The following is an 8,919-nucleotide window of genomic DNA, read 5'->3' as shown; positions in this document are numbered from 1 at the left end:
GGCTAAGATAGATATATTCCTTCAAAACCGTTTAGAACTAACAATTCAGAACCAAGATGGTTAAACAACAGATTAAAATCTCTCATAGGCCAAAGGAAAGGAATATATAGAAAAATAAAACGTGGAGAGGAACACTTACGTAACCGGTACACAATTTTAAATAGAGAAGTAAAGAGGGAGATAAGAAAAGCAAAGAGAAGTTATGAAATTAAGGTTGCAAGTGAATCAAAAGTAAACCCCAAGGGTTTTTATCAAATGTACCGAACGAAAAATAAAGATAGGATAGGACCACTCAGAACAGAATCAGGTGACATTACCAGTGAAGATAAAGAAATGTGCTCCATCCTAAATAATTATTTTCATATCAGTATTCACCAAGGAAAATCTAAGCCTGGTCCCTCAAGCAGCAAATATTTACCATGAGAATACGGAAAATATTCTTAGTAAAATAACCATTAGTAAGGAGGACGTATTGAAAGAAATTAACAAGTTAAAACCTCAAAAATCGCCAGGTCCGGACGATATATATGCAAAAATTATAAAAGAAACCAAAGAAGAATTATGTCAGCCACTTTTAACGTTATTTAATGACTCTTTAAGTTCAGGAGAAGTTCCAGAGGCGTGGAAAACCGCAAACGTAGTGCCCATCTTTAAAAAGGGTGATAAATCAGCTGCGTCGAATTATCGTCCGATAAGTCTAACGTCAATAGTAGGAAAAATGTTAGAGTCAATTTTGGCAAATAAGATTAGAGAACACTTAGAAAGATTTAATCTTATAAACGAAAGTCAGCACGGATTCAGGCAAGGACGATCCTGCCTCACAAATTTGTTGTCATTCTACTCGGAGGTCTATGAGGCAGTAGATAGCGATAAAGCTTACGATGTTATTTATCTGGACTTTAGTAAAGCTTTTGACAGAGTCCCACACGAAAGGTTAGTTAGAAAGGTTCGAGCACACGGTATAGACGGCGATATCTTAAAATGGATAGAATCCTGGCTGAAAGGACGAAAGCAGAGAGTATTAATAAATGGAACTAAGTCGGACTGGGGATTAGTAACTAGCGGTGTACCACAGGGTTCAGTACTCGGTCCCTTATTATTTATCATATATATAAATGATCTAGACTTTGGAGTCAATAGCAGAATCAGCAAATTTGCCGACGATACAAAAATAGGGCGTATCATTAACTCGACTGACGATTGCCATTACTTACAAAAAGACCTCGATACATTGTCCAAATGGTCTAAAACTTGGCAAATGGAATTTAACTTTGAAAAATGTAAAGTACTTAACGTAGGCAAGACCATTGGAGATACTAAATACAGCTTAGATAACAAAGAAATTAGCAAATCGGAATGCGAGAGAGATCTAGGAGTTATGATTAGTAACGACCTTAAACCTAGGCAACAGTGCATTAATGCGAGAAATAAAGCAAATAGGGTCCTAGGATTTATTTCGAGAAGCGTGAGCAATAGATCATCTAAAGTAATACTGAAACTTTATCTAGCATTAGTAAGGCCACATTTAGACTACGCAGTACAATTTTGGTGTCCTTACTATAGAATGGATATTAATTCGTTAGAAAATGTACAGAGAAGAATGACTAAAATGATACATGACGTCCGGAACCTGTCATATGAAGACAGACTGAAAAGACTAAATCTGCATTCGCTAGAGAGGCGTAGAGTAAGGGGAGACTTAATTGAGGTTTTTAAGTGGATGAATGGTATAAATAAGGGAGATATTAGCAAGGTACTTAAAGTGAGCATACAGGATAGAACTAGAAATAATGGTTTCAAACTAGAAAAATTCCGTTTCAGAAAGGAAATAGGTAGAAATTGGTTTGGTAATAGAGTAGTAGACGAATGGAATAAGCTACCTAGTAAAGTAGTTGCTGCCTCTTCCATTGAGAGTTTCAAGCATAGGCTAGATAAGCATATGACAAATAAGGGGTGGATATAGAATAAAGAAAATCTTATAACCAATACTAATTCAAAAAATTTTCTTTTCAGGTTACACTATGATAGTCTCTATTCTCCTTTCACACTTTCCTGTAAAATGTCCACGCCAGTTTTTCTATACGGCGTGGTGTTCTTTCTGACTTTTTCCTGCCGGCTTCGGCTGGAGGGTTTGGAGGGCGGGGGAGAGCCTTCTTCTTTGCTATCCTTATCTCATTCTAGTAGTTCAGTTACTCTTCTAGGAGCTGCCTAGCATGGGCCAACCGGCCTACTGCAGTTATCCTCTCTTCTTATGTTCTTATGTTCTTATGTTCAATCTCGAAAAAATCCCTCCAACTCCCTGTCTATCATTCCAGCTAAAACAGTAACTCCTTGCCTGCTAAGATGAGTCCCATCCCAACTATACAAGGCACTCCGTCCATAAAACCGGTCCCAGCTGTCTATGAAAGGTATTGCATTATCTTTGCAATACCTTTCAAGGCGGCAATTAAATCCTATTGCCCTGCTCAACCATTCCCCTCCAACCCGGCACCTTGGTAAAACACCAAGCACTACAGGGGTTCCTCCCCTCTCCCTAACCTTTTCTAACATCAACTTGTACCTTTTCCACAGTACCTCACTCTTACGGCTACTAATATCATTGCCTCCTACACTGAGGCACACAGTGGGTTTGTCACCACTATCCTTTACGATATTTGAAATTTTTTCTACCACAGTAGCCACCCTGGCCCCTGGAAGACACACATGTTTAGCGAGTGGAGTATACATAGCCCTGTTCAGATATCTCACCTGGGAGTCTTCAACAACAGCAACATTTTTCTTACCTTTCTTGTTCTGTTTATACTTACCTGTACTGGAAGTTCTCTCACCGCCCTTCTCTTCTACTTCCCTCTCTGCCTTCCCTTCACATTCGTCCCGTAGTGCGTCGAATGCATTAGTGGTCTTAACTTCCGTTTGCTTTTTAAGAGTGAACTTCGTTGCACCCTTGTTAACTAGTGTCCAACCTTCAGCCTTTTTCTCTTTCTCCTCCAACATCTCCTCCAACAATTCCCTCATCTGTGACTTCTGCCTGAGAATTTGCACCTCCCGCTTCAGTTCGAGAAGTTCCTCCTTTAATTCAAGGTAGTTCTTCTCAATACCTGCAGTGGGGACACAGCTCTCTGCCGAGGAAGCCATTACGCACAAATTCACACGAGGTAGCACAGCACTATCACGGGTCACTACGGGTCACCACAACACACACTCTTACGGATCACTGGCAAAGCACTATCGCTGATCACTACAACACACTAACACAGCCACTATCACAGATCACTAAAGCACACTAGCACAACACTGCCACAGGTCTCTAGCACGTCTGAGCAGACTGACCTCACGAGAGCGACTCATGACCTCACGAGAGCTAAAGGAGAATATTAAGAGAAGAATAAAATATGGAGGAAGAGGAATGGAGGAAAAAAAAAATGAGGGTAAAGAGAAAGAGAAGAGAGTGGAGGGGGTAGGAAAAACTGGAGGAGGGGAACAGATGAGGAAGGCAGGGAGAGAGAGGAGGGAAGAGGAGGGATAGGAGGGAGAAGGAAAAGGAAGAAGGGAAGGGGAGAGGAAGGAAGGGAAAGGGGGGGCAGGGGAAGGAAGGGAGGAAAGGGAGGGGAGGAGAAGGAAGGGGAGGGGAAGAAAAGGAAAGAGGGGAGGGGAGAGGAAGGAAGAGATGAAGTGGAGGGGAGGGGAGGGAAGGGAAGAGTACAAAGGAGTACAAAGGAAAGCAAACAGCAACATACCTAATGGTCCTTTCGAAGCTGCTTGTTACGGAGAAGACTACCACTATGATATCTAATTCTACAAGTTGAAGGTAAGGATACAAAAGCAAGAAGGCTCTCCCTCACCCACCAAACCCTCCAGTCGAATCTGGCAGGAAAAAAGTGAGAAGGACCTCCATGCAGCATGGAAAAGCTGACATGGAATTTTCATAGGAAAGACTGAGGGAAGGAAGGGAAAGAGGGGAGGGGAAGGAAGGGCAAGTGGTAAAGGAAAAGGAAGGAAATAGGAGAATGAGGGAGGAGGTTGCAACGAGGGGAGGGAGCGAAAGGGGAGAGTGAGGGATGGAGAGGAGTGGGGACGAAGAGGAAGAGGGTGGAGGGGGTAAGGGGCTGGAGAGAGATTAAGTAAAACGGAGATAAAGTAGGACTCGCGCAAGTTTGCGGCTGTGGTGTGGCCCGCACCTGTGTACAGTGTTGCCACGTTTTCTATACCGTTATCTCTCTCTCTCTCTCTCTCTCTCTCTCTCTCTCTCTCTCTCTCCTGGCGGGAAATGTGAGCCACCCTGAGTACTTTTGATTCTTTTATAAGTTATTTATAATTGTGCTTTCATTTGTTAATTTGGTTTTGTTATATTAAGTAGTAGATGGAGTGTCAAAGTTACTGTCTGCTGAGAGGTTTGTTACGTTACTGATTCATACACCCCGACGTAGTGGGGTGTGGGTGTAGGTGTGGGTGGGAGTGTGGATGTGGGTTTGTTGGGGGTGGTGGTCCAGGGGGGAGGGGAAGTGTGAAGGGGGATTTGAACTGAGACACCCAGGAGGGATTAAGAAGGGAGGGAAGGGGAAGGGGGGGCTGGATTCACCTACCACGTAGTCAGTATTAGAAGAGAGAGAGAGAGAGAGAGAAATTACGTGTATAGATATATGTGCATCAATAGGAACAATGTATATCAGTGTGTGCAGTATGTACAAAGGAACAAATGAATACAAATAAGGCAGTGACAGACCTCTCTCTCTCTCTCTCTCCTGGCGGGAAATGTGAGCCACCCTGAGTACTTTTGATTCTTTTATAAGTTATTTATAATTGTGCTTTCATTTGTTAATTTGGTTTTGTTATATTTAGTGATGCCGACAATGCATTCAATGCATGCCCCTCTCCTGCCTCTCTCTCTCTCTCTCTCTCTCTCTCTCTGTAGGGAAGCTATCTGTCAAGGCCACCGACTGGGTGTGGAAGTGTTGCCGCTCGCGAGTGAATAGTTTTTTTTTTTTTTTTACTTCGGTATTGGCATATGCCTACTATTTTGTCCTACATATTAGCTTATGATAATAAATGTGGTTATTCCTCGCCCTTAAAATTATGGTAAAAGCCAGTAAATGTGAGCATTTTTCCCAAGCAACACCTGTACAAGCTATGCTTGGGTCTATGGAGGTACGTACTTTACCTTAGGCCAGACGGGGTCTGTCAGTGCTGCCACTCACAAGAATTATATGAATTATTTCTTTTACTTTGGATATTGGCATATTTCTTCTTTTTTCAGGCTCATTCTATTATATCCATAACTGTAATATTATTAACCACCCTAAAACTACGCTAAAAAACATTAAAAGTGACTGCTATTTCTTTTAGCAACACTGTACAATATGTATGCCATGTTTCTGTGTTACTGTATAAATATTTTATGCATAATAAGATTACTGTTGATTCATCCATCAAAATACACAAGTGTAAGTTTTATTCATCTGAATTTATCGAATTTGTGATGCCTTGTACATAAATAGCTTCCGTTTCACATCGCAAGTTGGGGAAACGTGGCACCATTGTACACAGGTGCGGGCCACACCACAGACGCAAACTGGCGCAAGGCCGACTATAGGAAGAAAATGGAGAAGGTAGGAGGAGGAGGAGGAAGAGGAAAAGAAACAGGGAAGATTATATAATGAGGTAAGGAGAGGAGAGGAGAGGAGGGGGAAGGGCTAAGGGAAGGGAAGAGGCAGGAGTAGGGAAAATATAAGTTTGATTAAGAGGAAGGAAAGGGAAGACATTTTACTGTATATGATTTTTAATGTAATTCTCTCTCTCTCTCTCTCTCTCTCTCTCTCTCTCTCTCTCTCTCGGGTGTGGCAGGGCTGGAGTGATGGCTGGAGTGGTAAAATGCTACTTTCATTTCCTCTCATCAAAGGACAGTTTGAGATGGAGTTTGTGTCCATTCCCATTCCTCCAGGCTCGCTTCTAATATATACTATACTCATTTTACTCTAACTTGGCCCTGATATTCGTTCTTTGGCAGTATTATTCACGTAGTTCAGTGGCAGAAAATGACAATACTATGGCTCTGCATCCTTTCCATACCACTTCTTCGCTACTAGCATCATATTCCAGTGTTACTCTGTTCTTACAACTCTGAAATCGTAATGGAGACATGGTAATTATAGGCCAAGATCGTGTAAAATGAGTAGAGAACTATTTTGTCTTTCACCTACTGTCGCCTCTCTCTCTCTCTCTCTCTCTCTCTCTCTCTCTCTCTCTACCACTCAGCTTTTTAATATATTTTACATAATTTTCTTCTCATTCCTCCAGGCTCGCTTCTTACTTTAACAATTTTGCCTTACAGCTATTGTTCCCCTCCTCTCTCTCTCTCTCTCTCTCTCTCTCTCTCTCTCTCTCTCTCTCTCATCAAAATTGCCCCTGACATTGACTGACAGCTGTTTAACGTGTGTGTGTGTGTGTGTGTGTGTGTGTGTGTGTGTGTGTGTGTGTGTACATTAATATATTCTAATATGGATGTAAATATATAGTCAGTGTGGAGGGTCATTGTCAGCAACATTATCTAATTATTTTACACGCAACACACCTTATCAATTTCAGTACTGATAACGCCTGTCAGTTTTATCAGCTAAGCCTTTCCTTTACAGCAACACTGTCTCTAAGTAATTCTGTTCAGCGAAGGAGACACTTTGAAAGAGACCAGATGGATTGTTTTATTGTCTCTCTCGCCTCACTATGGCTCTCCTCTGTTCAGTATAATTTTTGACAACAACAACAAAATATTTTTTAAGGAAATTATATTGTTTGTGACTCTGGGGTGAGGAAATTAATTGTTTGACTTGACTTTAAATAATTAGGAGAGAGAGAGAGAGAGAGAGAGAGAGAGAGAGGCGCACACACACACACACACACACACACACACACACACACACACACACACACACACACACACACACAGAATGAGTGCACGGCTCGCAACATAAAACTCAGCCAAATAACCCTCCCTTGACCTAAAATATCGGGACATCCATCAGAGGAGACACAAGTTTGGCTCATTGCTTATTCCCCAAAAGATTTATTTATTTTTAATGCTGGATCTTGGAATACAAACGGAAGAAAAAAAGTTGGTAGACTTACTTCCCCCCCCCCTCTCTCTCTCTGTATTTGTGTGTGTGTTTCACCCCTTCTCGTATCCCCCGTAGGACTAATCCAGAGGTCTTGAGTGATATATAACGGAAGTTTGTTTGGAGAAGACAGCCACAGGTCCAACCCGTTCTATAGCAGCCCTCCAACTGGTCACTGAGCCCAGCGAGGGTGATGGAGCCGGCAACAGGCTTGCTTGCTATACAGTTTTTGAAATCAGCATATACATGCTCTGTTGGTCATGTACACAAGTTTAAGATATTATGCATGTATGGTTATATACATAGGGTTACAAGGTATGGTTACATAGCGTGGTTACAGATGCATAAAATGGTTACATTTGTGTGTGTGTGTGTGTGTGTGTGTGTGTGTGTCTTTCTGTTTATCAGTCTGTCTGTCTGTCTGTTTTTCTGTCTCTGTCTGTCTGTCTGTCTGTCTGTCTCTCTCTCTCTCTCTCTCTCTCTCTAATTAGCGCTGTCTTTGTCCTCCAGGTGTCATGGCTGGGACGGAAGAACGACTTGTTGGGTCTTCTCACCTGGGATACGCACCTGTACGCAAATGACCACAGGTGAGGGGAGGGGCAGGTGAGGGGAGGGGCAAGTGAGGGGAAAGGCAGGTGCGGGGAGAGACAGGTGAAGGGAGAGGTAGATGTCAGGGAGTAAGGGCCCAAACCGCATACAATCTGGGACTGTCCTTTATTTACACAACGTCACGCTTAAAGACAGTGCTGGGAGGTGCCTGATTCATCTAAAGCCTATTTAGTGATGGTCATATAGTTACAAGGCTAAGACAAGGATAGCATGACACTGATCTCTCTTGAGTCTGCTGAGAACTTCCCTAAGAGGCGAAGATGTTAGATATAAAAAAAACATTCATGTGTTATTCCGAGTGTGTGTGTGTGTGTGTGTGTGTGTGTGAGAGAGAGAGAGAGAGAGAGAGAGAGAGAGAGAGAGAGAAAGAGAGAGAGAGAGACCTGATACCCATACGTAAGGACTGCAGAGAATAACATCAAAAACAAATCCTTTTCTCTGAATATGTAAAAAAAAAAAAAGGAAAAGAAAGAAAGAAAGAAACTCCATTAAACGAACAACGAAAAATTCCCAGTCAGTGCCAAAAAAGAGAGGGGCCAGTTTCTATAGACAAAAATAAATAAATAAGTAAATGTCATATAAAGTCTGGAAAAACAGAATGAGAAAAAATGAAGAATCGTATATTTATGCTGTTGACATTTATATAAGTTTTAAAAACAGTTTTGACATGTTGGAAATTTGGTGTCTGTGATAATTAGAGTGGAGGGAAGAGGAGAGTGGGAGAGGGAGAGAGGGAGGGGAAGGAAGGAGGACAGGGAGGGGGAGGAGGAGGACTGGTGAGAGGGGGGGAGATGGGAGGGATAGAAAAGAAGGAAGGAGAAGGAATGAGATGAGGGGAAAGGGACGGGGAGGGGGAAGAAGAGAGTGGAGGGAGGAAGGGAGAGGTCAGGGAGGGGAAGAAGGAAAGAGTAGGAGGGAGGGTGAAAGGGAGGGAGGGAGGAAGGAAGGAAGGAAAAGGGATGAGATGAAGGAAAGGGAGAGAGGAGAAGGCAGGGAAGAGGATAGAGGAAGGGGATGGGAGTCAAGGAGGGGGAAGGAGGAACAAGTATGCGGGAGGGAGGGAGAATGAAATGAAGGAAAGGGGTGAGGAAAGTTGGGAGGGAAGAGGGGAAGGGGAAGGGGAAAATGGAGGGGAAGGAGTAAAGAAAGTGGGAGTGAGAGAGGAGGGGAGGGAAAGTTTGGACAAAAGAGTGGAGAGGAAGGA

Source organism: Coenobita brevimanus, chromosome 68 (assembly GCF_032717465.1).
Source record: "Coenobita brevimanus isolate Jiangsu-jjx chromosome 68, ASM3271746v2, whole genome shotgun sequence".
Lineage (NCBI taxonomy): Eukaryota > Metazoa > Arthropoda > Malacostraca > Decapoda > Coenobitidae > Coenobita > Coenobita brevimanus.
Note: the sequence above shows the minus strand (reverse complement) of the source record.